This window comes from Haemaphysalis longicornis, unplaced genomic scaffold (assembly GCF_048455015.1).
Source record: "Haemaphysalis longicornis isolate Haplotype H1 unplaced genomic scaffold, Haemaphysalis longicornis Haplotype H1 scaffold_10, whole genome shotgun sequence".
Taxonomy (NCBI): domain Eukaryota; kingdom Metazoa; phylum Arthropoda; class Arachnida; order Ixodida; family Ixodidae; genus Haemaphysalis; species Haemaphysalis longicornis.
Genome location: NW_027526204.1, coordinates 124,575,001 through 124,588,648, shown reverse-complemented (window position 1 = coordinate 124,588,648; position 13,648 = coordinate 124,575,001).

The following is a 13,648-nucleotide window of genomic DNA, read 5'->3' as shown; positions in this document are numbered from 1 at the left end:
GCTAGTTCATTTAGTGTGCTCAAAATGCCTTTCAGGGCCCCTTTAATTGTTCAGGAAATAAGTCGTATAATTTGTTCAGCATGTCGCTTTCTAAATCATCAAAGTTGTTTTGACTTGCAACTGAGTGACTTCTGTTTTTCTTGTTTGTTTCAACCTGGTCAGGTGCGTGAGAATGAACATAAACTTTGAAGAAAGTAGCAAATTTACTTTTTATTCATTAATTAATAGTGCAGGCTTATTGGAGGGACGGAGGAGGTGGTGCATCCGGAGCGCAATTTTGCATACTCAATGAAAGCATGAAAAATGACCGAAGTAGTGAATATGCATACAAAAATGTAAGAAAGTTGCATTCGAAGCACATTTTGAACATCTGGAATGAATTGTAGTTACAATCCATTTAGTTAGTTCGTTCCAGTCTGTAAATGTTCGCGGAAAGAAAGCATATTTAAAATCTTAGTACGAGCACTATAAGCGGTTAGAAATTCAAGGTATCTATGCCGCGTGGCTTGGACAGGTTGTGTTGCGGTTGCCAAAGGTATTAATCAGGCTGCAGTGCAAGTTCGTTATTTTTTGAGCGGAAAAAGAAACTGTAACCTTCGGACAGCGCTCTTAAAGTTCCTGATTGCCATGCTCTTTCATAACTTTCTACCGTGAGTCAGTGGAACGATACCTAGACCAAAAATAAATTTTGTATCTAGAGCAATGCAGACGTATTCTAGACTTGGTTTTATAATAGAGAGCAGCTTATGCCGAAGAAAACGAAGTTTCCGAAAAAAAAACCTGCACGTGTGTTGGATACGGGTTTGTGCCAACTCAGGTTATTTTTTAGGGTGACAACGAAGTATTTATATTCTGAAAACTCAACTAAAGTTGTGAGAGAAGGGTTTATGGAAAGACCAGTTTTAGGGGCGAAGCCCATTGGGGGCGCGTATTTCCAAACGCTTCGCTACGCTATGGGCTGGGGCTGTTGGCGTCTCCTGTCTTCGTCGTAATCTTCGTCTCACTAAAACGCCGGGAAACTCGTTTACGCCTCGCGCTAGAACGTAACGCGTACTAAAAAAATGGCCGCATATCTGCTCCTTTCGTTGCAAATGTCGTCAAAAGACGATAGTCTTTGTAGGCATTCGCCAAGGAAATGCCCCCCTTTGCTTTCCCGCTCACCGTTCATGCTGTTCTTGTACCGTCGCGCTCATCCCAAGGTAAACACACTAAAGGTTTGCGCAAGGCGATTTGAATTTACCTCGTTCCACTGCTACAGGCCGGGTTCCTCGATGCCAGCGCCGCAGTACGGCGGAGACGCGCGTCAATGGAGGCGGCCGCCTACAAGGTTTATAGAGCCGCGTGGCCGTGATCCACGTCCGTTACAAACAGAAAGTGGAACCTAGCTAGTGGAATCTTTCGTTGCTATTGCAGCGTGATTTTTCATATGCCACCAGGGGGCGGCGGTTTTCTGCCGTAGGTGTAGAATGTCATTTGCTATCGAAAAACCAAGCATCCATGAATTTTTTAATAAAGGAAGAACACTGTAAATATCCCTTGTGTACTAATTTCATGTCTTATATTTGCGTAATGTCTTGTTCTTGTTCAACAAAGTTGACAAGTATGAACATTTAAACCGGGCTTAGACGTTTACATTTGGCTGTGAGTATATAAGACTATTGCGCAATATCAATTTTACTTTGGCCGGATGGCTGAATCGAGTCACAGACAGACAGACAGGCAGACAGACCAAAATTTCTGGGTTTAAGTAGCCCAAGAAAGACTATCGTTTTTAAAAACCCCGCGACACTCGTTTACGCCTTGCACTGGAGCACTTTGTAACACGTACTAAAAAAACACCGGGACACTCGTTTACGCCTCGTGCTTGAGAGCTTCGCGCTTCAAAGACGAGATACTTTTACAGCAAAGCTGTATACCTGTACCCCCCGCCCCAATGGTTTCATCTCCGTTGGCAAAAACGCCAAGGCGCCAAGAATACACTTATACACTGCATGCTTCGCTCTTACCCATGTTTCACTTTAGTGGAGATGGCCCGGGATTTTTTTTCTTCTTATTAGTTATTTTTTTAAACAGATTTCTCTGCATTTAGCTTCATTCCCTATTCCTCACACGACACCTGAACATAATAAAGGTTATTATTTAGTAGCGGTTGTCTTCAGGCCATGTTCTTTGATTGAATAAGATACAGCCATCAGCCATCGATCTACTTTTCATGTGATCACTAAAGATGTTAGATCATTTATACAAATTAAAAATAATAAAGGGCCTTGTAAGCTGCCTTGAGGAACACGGGTCTGAAAGAATTGGAAACGGGCTAGAGAAATCTTCAGTGCCACAAACATAAAGCTTTTTTATTAAATACAAGTAGATCCTATTACACTTAAAAATGAAGGTAGGCTCATCAATTTTAACTTCCGTATTAAATAAACATGACAAACCAAGTAAAGAAACCTGCCTTGTCAAGAAAGGTAGCAGATTCATAAACAACAAAAGTAAGTTGCATGAGCGTGGGAAAACGTTTCCTAAAGACCTGTTAATAATTAGATCTGTTATTGTTATTTAAAAAGATTGTAATTTATTAACACAATCATTATAATCGCTCATTACAGTTCTTGAAATTTTAAGCGAAGATGCTTAGGCGGAATGTTCATTTTTTCTTGTTTCAATGGTTAGGCGGTCTATCCACAAAAATGCAGCACAGGCAAGGAGACCGGCTAAAATCACGTAACAGTATTTATTACGATGCGGTAAGTAGCAACGATGAAGAACACAGAGGCTGCATCTTGCACACGACGCCACCATAGACCTCCTGGTGAACCATTCCCAGATTTCTCAGCACACCCCAAAATGTTTCGTCTGAAGACGAAAGTTTGAAATACAATTTCAAAGTACTGCATGAAATTTTTTCTTGTCGCGCATCCCAGAGGACGCAAGAAACAACAGAACAATTCGTATTGTGTCATAACGCCAGAGGTCAGAAGACACGTTTGACAAATGTCAGTGGCCTCATCACTAACAAGTGAATCCAAGGCAAATACTCACCGCGATGGCTTAGAATGTGTACGAACGTCCAGAATGCCCAGAACAACGTCTTTACGCCCCGCAAGAGTTCGTACGAGCGGTGATGATGTCTAGTTTGTTTCCCATTTGTGTCCAGCAGGTGTCCGAACTGTTCGGTTTTTTTTTGTTGTTGTTGTTGTTGTTGTTGTTGTTGTTATTTTCGCCCTACTCTTTCGTCTAGACTTCGCCTTTCTTCTCGCGCTCTTCCCGGGTTTCAGCACCATGTGGAAGAACGTTCAGGGAGGTAAGGGAGGAGGCCATCGTCTAGGAAAAGCAGAAATATTTACAATATGGACAGAACTGTACTCTAAACAGCCCTCTTGAAGCTTCGCCCAGTCGTCTCTTCCTCCTCGCCTATGCGTCTGCTGAGCTCGGCGCAGCTTCATTTTCGTCTTCATCGAAAGTTTCAACATAGTGGCTATGACGTTGTGCTGCGGAGCCCAATAACGTGGGTTCGATCGCGGCCGCGGTGGTTGCTTTTCTGAGGAAGGCGAAAAACGAAAACGCCCGCGGTTAGAGATTTCGGCGCATGTTAGAGATTCACAGGTAATCAACATTATTCCGGAGCCCTCCACTACGGCGCGCCTCATAGCCCACTGTATCTTGGCAGATATGTTCTTCAAAGTGGCTCACTCTTATTGGAAGATTACCTTTCATTTCTTTCTGTAATTTTGATTGTTCATAGGCCCTTAATTTCGTTGTAGAAGCAGTTTGTGCGTTTTTGCATGAATGCATGCATAGCAACTCTGCTTTTAAAGGAAAAATGGCGTTTCAATTTGAATAGCGTTTCGACAAACTAATGCAATGTGTCTTTATTTCAGTGCTAAAAAGTCTCGGAAAATGTGTTAGCAAATAAGGTGGTGAATTGTGAATTTTTCATTTCAATATCAGTTTCCATGATTTTCAGATATTCGGTAATATCCTATCTCTCCTCTGAAAGTTTTGCAAATTACAAACTGCTAAGTGTTGTGAAAGAATGCCAGTAGAAAGTGTAGCGGAACATTATGTTTTTAATAAATGCCCTCTAGCGTTACTCAGTAGTACCACTCAGACTGAGGGCCATATGCTATTATCTCGAGAGAGAGACAACTTTATTACGCAATAATGCGAGAGTGGTTCCTCAGTCCAGGAGCCCATGTGCTGTCCAGGCTGCCGTAGCCCTGGTCACAAGCAGTAGCTGGTCCTCAGGTCGACAGCTGGACAGCAGTATCTCCCACTGCTCAGGGGAAGGGGACGGGTTCAGAGGCGGAAGGTCCGAGTTTTTTGTGCAGTCGAATAATATGTGTGCCAGAGTTCCTGGTTCGTGGCAGAATTTACACTTATCAGAGTACTGTGTAGGGAAGAGTAAATGCATACGGATAGGGTGGGGAAAAGTACCTCCTTGAATTTGTCTGAGTGTGGTTTCTTGGCTTTTGGTCAAAGATGTGTGAGGACTAGGGAAGGTCTGTCGATGTACCGTTCCTCAGCTTGTGTTTATTGCGTTTCTGCAGCCCCGGTGTCGGGTTCTACCAAGACAGTACTGTCGGTGAAATCAGCGCGTCCTGCGAGGCGACATCAGTTGTGGCGCTTGACCAATGGTACCATAACGCCCAGAAGAATAATTCGCTGCAAGTTCAACTGACTCGCGTCACACAGCGGGCGACCATAATTTCTAACCAGGTCCTCTGGGGTATCCGGATGACCGGCCGACTGGATGTGTCAGTGTCGCTACCAAAGCTGGGTGACTCTGGTCCCGGCGTCGCCTTGAAGGCAGCCATGGGGGCTAGCTATATATACAGTATACACCAACGAGCGAATGACCGAAACAATTTGAGAAGCAGCGAAGTTCCATATGGACCATATTGTCATCGTCTCACAACATACGTCCAAACACGTCACCTATAGGTGACTGCCGAAGAAACAATGGTAGGGATTGTTGAAATGGTTTGCTTTTTCGTAGGCCATGCATGTTTGCAGCTTCTGCTCTATAGTCTCGGGTTGATGCGTTTATGACGCATTCATTCACATGCAGCAAGCAGATGAACGTTACATTGGATCATGCCCCAGTGCACATGAGTACATGCATGTCCAACGCTTAGAATACCCTGTAACCACAGAGGGTGGTTGGCAAAGACCACAAAGACTTTCTGAAAGAGCTAGTCAAGTGAATTAAATCTCAGCCCCTTTGTTAGAAGAAAGATCGTTAAAACACGAAGCTTTCCCCTATGCAAAGTGAGTAAAAGTCAAAAATCCAAACTTCCTCGACCGTGTCGGAATCATCGCAATCGGATAGACGTCGGCTTCATAACGCCAGGAGCCCAGATTCGATTATTACCACTGGAACGTTTTCTTTCTTTTGAGACGCTTCATGTTCCTTCGCTTATCATCATCATCGTTTTGCAAAACCCATTCTCTAAGCCGGCTTTTCTGCAGTGAGTTTTGACGCGAAATTGAACGCCATCAGTGAGGCATTGAAAGCTTCGCTTTAATGATTACATTCTATTGCGACCAACTAATTTCAATCAGCCAACAGTTTCCATAAATAATTTAACTTGATGCTGAAATTCCAAACACACCCGTGTGATCACACTCACCACCAGATTTTTTTACAGTGTTTCTCTTATGTCCTGCTGGGCAATTAAGACAAACATTAAATGTATTCTGATTTTCTAGGTTTATATAAGAATGAGGTAGTTGCAGCAGCTCCGTAGGATTAGTTAGTCAAAATATTTGCAGTTTGCTTTCGGTCAATAGGCTGCTACAGTAATATCATATCAATGAAAGAAATTGCAATGCTTCTCTGAGCCACAATAACTTTTAATAAATGTGACTACTTGTCATGTACAAATCAGTACAAATGCAAGAACACGGAAAGTTGACTCTACTGCAATTGTGCAAAATTTTGGACACAAGCCAAAAAACAGCTATTCCTTTATAAGTGCAAGTGCGCAAATGTTTCTTTTAAATCTGTCTTACGGCCAATGTTTACCGAAAAATGTTAAAATTAATAATACTTTTAAATTTTATCCTTCTGCTCGTATTACTCCTTCCAATTTTTATTATTTTCATGCATTTTTAAATAATGGCCTACAACATTACAAATTATCTCATGTGATAACAGCTTAGATCTGGAGCTAAACCAAGGTGTTATAAATTCACTGGTAAGTTAAATGTCCAGAAAAGAACTATGCTGCAGTTCCTGTAAAAGTTGCTCGACTGTTCTTCCCTGTACTGTGTTAACTCACATTAGAGGGCATTATGTGCTAGCGAAACTTGATGACGTAAAGATGGAACATGAGACCACTCCAGACTTAGACTTAATTTTATTACATTGTACACGCAACCACTGACACCCGAAGCACGTACGCATGCTTGCGCATTATAAACGCATTATCATTGGGCACAGCAACTAAACACACTGTTCCAGCCTTGTCCTTGCCTAGTCATGCTAGCGATCTTATGCTTCATGCCACTTTCTCTTAAGTATTCATCCAACGTTCTATGTCATGTTATGGTCTAGTTAATGCCAGCTCGAGTTAGAAGACATTTGCTCTAGTTCCTATGCTAACAAGATTCTTCACACTGAGAGAAATGGGGCCCAATCAACCTACCTACAGGGCGCCAGGAAGGTGCGACTGCAAAATAAATGCTCACTACAATGACCCTTTGAAACACAACATCAATCAAAAAGAGGTCAGCTGAAATTTTCATTCCGAATTATTCAATTCACTTTTTCTCTTTTCAAAACAAGTGAATTAAGAGACACGGGGCAGAAAGTTACCTTAACGAATGAGAAAATTGTACCGACATGTAACTGAAAGTTTAATAAAATTTAAAAAAAATGTATGCAGGCCGAGGTGCAAATATCAGCATTAGCCACACAGAGAAAGCCTTGTAACGATATTTTCTTTTTCAACGCGAATGCATTCGTTGACTCTGCAAACGGAAAATGCAGCGTGATCAAGAAACGGCAGACAACATGGATGATCATGCGAAGAAACAAAAGAAAACAACTGAGTTGAAAAAAATGGGTAAATTTGGGCTGGATGGGAATTCATCCCAGGGCCTCGAAATACAACACGAGCACGCAGTCCCTACATCACAAAACTCGATGACCCTGGCTGAGAGAGAGAGAAACAACTTTATTTAACCGATTTTACGACGTCTTCTCCCGGCGTCGTCGATGGGAGTGGTTCCCTATTCTTGAGACCCATATGCCTCTCTGGCCTCTTGTCCCCTGGCAACCAGCTTGATTTGGTCTTCCAGAGAGGGGCTGATCAGCCAGGTCTCCCATCGCTCGGTGAGGGAGGGGGTAGTGGGGGAATGGTTGAGGGGTGGAGGGGTGTTTTTGGTGAAATCACATTCTCCGATTACGTGGCGGATCGTGCCGAGTTCTTTTTTACAAAAGGGGCAATTTCGGGTGTAGCGTTCAGGAAACATCTTATTTTGAAGGAGAGGGTGTGGAAAGGACCTAGCCTGTATCTGTCTGTATATTGATTGTTGGTCTCGGTTCAGTGACTTGTGTGGGTCAGGGAACCGCTTTCTTTGTTCTTTATAGTAGTGCGTTATGTCGCTATAGCTGGTGATGGCGCGTGGCTCTGACTCCTCTGTCCGGTATTCCATTTCTCGGGCGAGTTGGTGGGCTAGTTCATTGCCCTCCAACCCGGAGTGTGCCGGCGTCCATATAAGCTCCACCTTTGCATTGGTGGGAGTGCGGCATTTCTTCAGTACCTTAAGTGCTTCGAGAGACACCCAACCTGCTCTGTAGCTGGCGTATGCCTTTTGGGAATCCGTGATTATTTTCTTTACTTGTGGTTGCGTTAGTGCAAGCGCAATTGCGGTTTCTTCGGCCACTTCTGGATGGGACGTCTTGATGGAGGCGCAGGTGACGAGTTCACTCCGTGTTGTTATCGCCAGGGTGGCCCTTGTGGTGCCCTTAGGTATTGTTGCGTCGGTGTATAGGGTTCTGTAATCTTCTTCTCGGTCTATTTCCTTTACGATGGTCTTTGTACGCGCTGCTCGGCGGCCATCATTGCGTCCTGGTTTCATATTCCGGGGTAAAGGTTTACTCTCTATTTTGTTGGCCCATTCTTCGGGTAGGCGGTCTTTCTCTTTACTCTCTGCTTCTTGCCATCCTACCTTGGCGAGGACTCGTCGACCTGTCGTTGTCTGACTGAGTCGGACTCTTTGGTTTGATAAGTGAGCTTCGATTATTTCTTCTACCGTGTTGTGTTTTGACATGCCAAGGAGTCTTTCCGTTGATGAGTGCATTGGTATTCCCAGCGCCGTTTTGGTGGCTCTTCGTATGATTGCGCTGAGCTGATCCTTGTCTTTCTTGTGACGTGATGAACGCTTGTACCAGTGTTAAGGCATCTTCCTCTTTGAAGCTTCTTCTTTTGTTGGCTACCCGCTTGATCATATTGATTATTTGATCTGTGGATTGTTTGAGCTTATACAACGATGCCTCTGACTTTCCGTTGTTTTGAAAGATGACTCCCAGGATGCGGGCTTGGTTGGTTGGGTCTATGTTGGCGCCGTCTAGGGTGAGACGTATGCTGTCTTTTTCGCCTTTCTTGCGTCTTGGTTTGATGATCAGAAGTTCTGATTTCTGCGGTGAGCAACTGAGGCCGCACGTTTTTGCGTATTCGTGCACGGTCTCTGCCGCCCTCTGTAGGGTTTCCTCAATCCACCCCTCCGATCCTGCTTGTGACGTCCAGATTGTGATGTCGTCTGCATAGAGGGCGTGGTCTATTCCCTCTATTTTTTGGAGCAGGCTCGGAAGTGGGAGAAGTGCCAGGTTAAAGAGGAGCGGCGAGAGTACCGACCCTTGTGGTGTTCCTCTGTCTCCCAGGGCTATGGGTGATGACTTTTCTTCGTCGCCTATCTTGATTGTTGCGGTGCGATTGCTCAGAAAGTCTTGTATGTATCCGACCAATTGGTCGATCAATTGACCGACCCATTGGAACGCCAATAGGTCGGCCAACGGTTTTTTTCGGCTGGGTTGGAACTTTGTCTCCGTCAAAGGCTATAACCACCGTCGTTGTCTTGCCGATGCGATTGGCTTGTAGGGCGGTGGGGTTGTAGTCTTGGACGATGAATTCGTTGATCTCTTGATTTGTGTCTGTTAGCGGCACTCCTCTGATGACGCCCTTGACGGTCCCTGGGGGGGCCGTTTCATAGACGCTAGTTTCGTGTGCTGCTCCGTTGATGTTGAGGATTCTGACAGCCGAGTAGCGGTCTGCGTTCTGTCTGCTTGGGGTACTGACAACGATGATATTTTGTTGCTTATTCGGGCAGATGACGTCATGAACAACTTCTTTGGCGCTAACTCCCGCAGCTGCCAGTATGGCGCGGCTGACTCCATATCTTGAAATTTCTCCGACGTTCAGGCCTCCTCTGGGACGCATGACTATCTTGGTGTCTTGTCTCGGTAGAAACGGCATTCTTGCCGCTTTTAGTAGCTTTCCCTTGACCGTGTCTCGCTTTAGGTGACGTGGGCCGGCGACTGCCGCTGCCTGTCCAACGTTAGGCGACGATAGGCTCAACTTGCTCTCCTTTCGTTGGGTCCTTTTTTCACCGGCAACTTGCCATCCGAACGTTCTAGACATTTCTTCCGGCATAATTTCCTCGCCTTCAACTTCCACTCGCATGGCGGACGCCATTTTCTTGAGTTAATTCGTTGCTAGGGGCCCCGGTGAGGTCGATGGACCCGCCAGGGCTGCACCACGGAACTTCATTGAGCGTTAGGCTTAGCTCTCGGCGGCGTGGCGTTCACAGAAAAAGTTCGCATTCGAATATTCGAATATTCACAGAAAAAGAAAAAATCGAACAAAAATCACTTTCCCACCTGAAATTTGGTATCTACGTGGTCCTTGCAACTTCGCGGATGCCGTTGTGCCAAAATTTCGGCGATTAGGGATGATGGTCCGGGCCTTTTGTCCAAAAAACTGTCGAGCCGATGCGAGACACCTTGGCATTCCACCGCGCCTCGCACGTGCCTCACCCTAGCTGACTAAGGCAGATCCTAATGAATGCGTTGTAGCTTTCATCTTAGAAACATTCACTGGAACCGTGCTGTGGCCTACCTGAGTAATTTAGGCATGATAATTACAGAAGCAGCAATTAGGCAAGCAGCAATTTTCGTTCCCACTAAATGTCCTCTTTTCTTGGCAATGTAAATGCCGGTGTGCACTAACCTGGGGCCGAATTCTCGAAAACGACGTGCGTCGTTTTGAAGATATGCGGTGTTGGCGTGCAAATGCACGAATTCTGGAGTTGGTGCGTCGATTGGAGAGGCGGGAAACGGCGGAAATGGCACAGGGTGTACCAAGAGGGGTACCCTCGTAAGGAGCATCATTTGTACGACTGGAGTCATTCCATACAAGGCATGCAATACTAAGTATACGGGTTTGTAATGTTTTTGAAAGTGAGTGAAATAAAGTAATGAAGTTATTTGGAAGAGCGATGAATGCCACAGAGATGGTTACAAAAAGTGCGACGAGGGTACGTTTGGCAAGGCAATCGGTAAGTTCGCTGAGGTTGAATGAAGAGATTTGATGGGATATATATAATCAGGCGATCAAGATCGAGAGTGCAACGGTTTCTTTTCACAGTCCTTGGACTACTTTGTACTGTACAAAAAATGTCTCAAAAATTGTTTTTTTTTTTTTAAGACAGTCAACGCAACTCTGTAGGCTCGCATCTAACGCATCTAACAGAATATGCTGCCGTGAGCGTGCGAAAAGGGTTGTGAAACTTCTTCAAATATGCGAAGATAAACTATTTCAATACTCAAAGCTTAGAATTTCTAATGAAATCGAATACTGAGAATTCGAAATCCTTCTTCGCTAAAGTCACTTTTCAGTTGAAACTCACATACGTGCACTGCATTTATTTTAGGTCATTGATATCAATCTTGATAACTGTTCCCTCATGAAATAAAAGCAGTTGCTAAAAAAGGCGATTATTATATTAAAGATTTAAAAAGCAGCAGCAGCAAATCAAATAGAGCCAAACTACCTCTGGAAAAGCTTCTCTACAAAATCTCCCACCTCCCCTCGCGGGAACCCCTGTGTAGATGCGACGCATAGGGGGTTCACGTTGCAGCGTTGGACAGCGGAGGAACGGCGCTGGAACGATGGAGCGGAGCGGCGCAGGCACCGCGTTTTATAGCGCGCATAACGGTGAGGGGACGCGCCGGCGCCAGTGCGTCTGCCGCGGCTATGACGCAACACAATCCAACACAATCCACTTTAATCCAACCCAAATCCAATCCAATATTCAAATCCAATCCAGTGCCCCTCGCGAGAGAGTGTTCGCTATCGGAGAGGAGAGGGGGTGAGCGGCGGAGAGCGCAGCTCACGCGGCGAGGAGAATGGGGGAGGGGCGGACGCCGACAACAACGCCGACGCCGGATGCAGGGACAAGGCGAGTGAATGAGATGCAGTCGCATCTAATACCCAAGTAACACTATAACATGTATGGTGTTTTTTTTTTTTTTTTGCTTTTTCCTCGGCTGTCACCCAAGACGTCGAATTAAAAAAAATCCTCATTCCTACACTGCGTGAGAGGTACCAGGAATTGGGAGATCTACAGAGTGTCCATTTTGCTAAAAAGCCCAGTGATGTGTGGCCTGACAACTTGTGAGTGCTGTGCAATGCACTTTTTAAGATTTCATTACCATAGCTTTTAGACACAGTCTAGCCAGCCATCTAGTGCAACATAGAGTGAATATCCACGAAAAATTCCTGGGGCATCGAAGTCTAAGACAACAACAAAACATCACAGGTACATTTTGTTGAGCCAGTACCTTTTCTAGAGCACTGCAAACAGTAGAACTGAGAAGTCGGATTACGTGTTGAGTATTTCAAGCAAATACAAAGCTTTTTGAATAATCAAATGTTGCTTTAAATAACGAGTGGGCAACTTCTGGTTTCTTGTTTCGACCTGATCACTTGCACAAAAACACTCGTAAACTTTGGAGAATGCTGCCATTGAAAACCGTAAAACTGCAAAGATAGGACCAGAGTGAAGTTTCCCTTGTCTTGTTTCTAGGATTAGAGGTTAGACTAAAAAAATGCAGCACAGGCAAGGGGACTAGCTGCTTAAATTGCATAGCAATATTTATTACAATGCAGCATGTAGCAACAATAGCATGTTGCGCATGTCAACACATACATTTCTGGGAAGCTCTTGTATGTAACTTTTTCAGAACTACCCAGAAAAGAGAATTTTCGTGCACAGCATTTCACCACGCTTGTGGTTTAGACATGGCAGCTACTCTGATGTCCATGCAAGTCATATCTATTGTTTCATACCGAGATGGGAAACCAAAATGTAGTTTCAAAGCTTACGAAACTTGTTTCTCGCATCCCAGACATTGAAAGGAACAACAGAACAATTCATATTTGTTTAATAACATTGGAGGCGAGATAGAGTCTGAAAGAATAAACTTTATTTCTAGGAATATTAGGGACGATGCTGCTTGAAAGCGATGCTGGTGGTTAGGTCGCGTAGATGGCTGACAGTGTGAACAGTTTGTTTTTGACCGTATTTGTACCTCGCTTGTTTTTGTTCAGGGAGAAAATAATCGTTTTGTGAAACATGGTGCTCACTTGACAAATATGGTCCCGCAAGACGCCTTCGCTTACACCAATCAGCCAGTGTTGTCCGAGACAACCCCAAAGAGCCGCAGTGCTGTGCAGCTAAAGCAAGCATAGTGCGCGCAGTACCAACAGCAGTACGAATCAGTATACTTCTTTGTTTACGTGTGCTTTCGTAAGCCTCCACTGTTTATCCCCCGATTCTTACTGCTAGAAAAAGATTGTTCCCTAAATGTAAGCGCAAATAGCTCGCTCGGCAACCTTACAAGCTCTGCGTAATTTGCGTTTGCTTTTGCCCGCCTCAGCCAATCGCAGAGCTGGCACGTATGACATCACAGGTTCTGTTGCGGGAAACAAGCTAGTGGGTTGCATGGCCATTCTCTTTTTTTCTTAATTATATAGTTTATTTGAGCAAAGTTTGCGTTAAAAGTGGTGTCAGTGCGATTCTAACAAGGCAATCTTTCTAATGAACCAAACCTGTGTTTTGTGTGCCTGGCCCCTTTAACCTCACGGGTAGCAAGTAGACCCTTGGCCAAGCTCACCTGAATGCTTTAGACTTCACCTTGCCTTCAAGCAGAGAAATAACCTTCATTTGGTAATCCCAACATAACCTGAAGCTTTCTATGAAGACGTTGCTCGAAGAACACAAGACAACAAACAGGGCATTGTTTTTTGTTCTGTGTAAAACCTGTGTGCATCAAGAATATTTTACCAACTAGCGTTATTTGTTTCTCTGGTAGCACAGTCCATAACACCAGGTGCCCATATTTCTCAGCAAAAATTAGCAGTGAACTGCTCAATTGTTAATCTCAAAACTTCGTAGCAAAATATGTTTGTAGTGTTTTCTGCACGTTCTTTTTAGCATTCCAAAGATGCAATAGAACTCTTTGACAAGAAAAGAATGCCCCACGGTGGTTTAAGTCTATGAAAGCCAACCAGCTGTAACCAATCAGGTTTTGTAGGCGAAGGAGGTTATAAAGTTGATCTTGAGTGCTTTAATGGTTTGC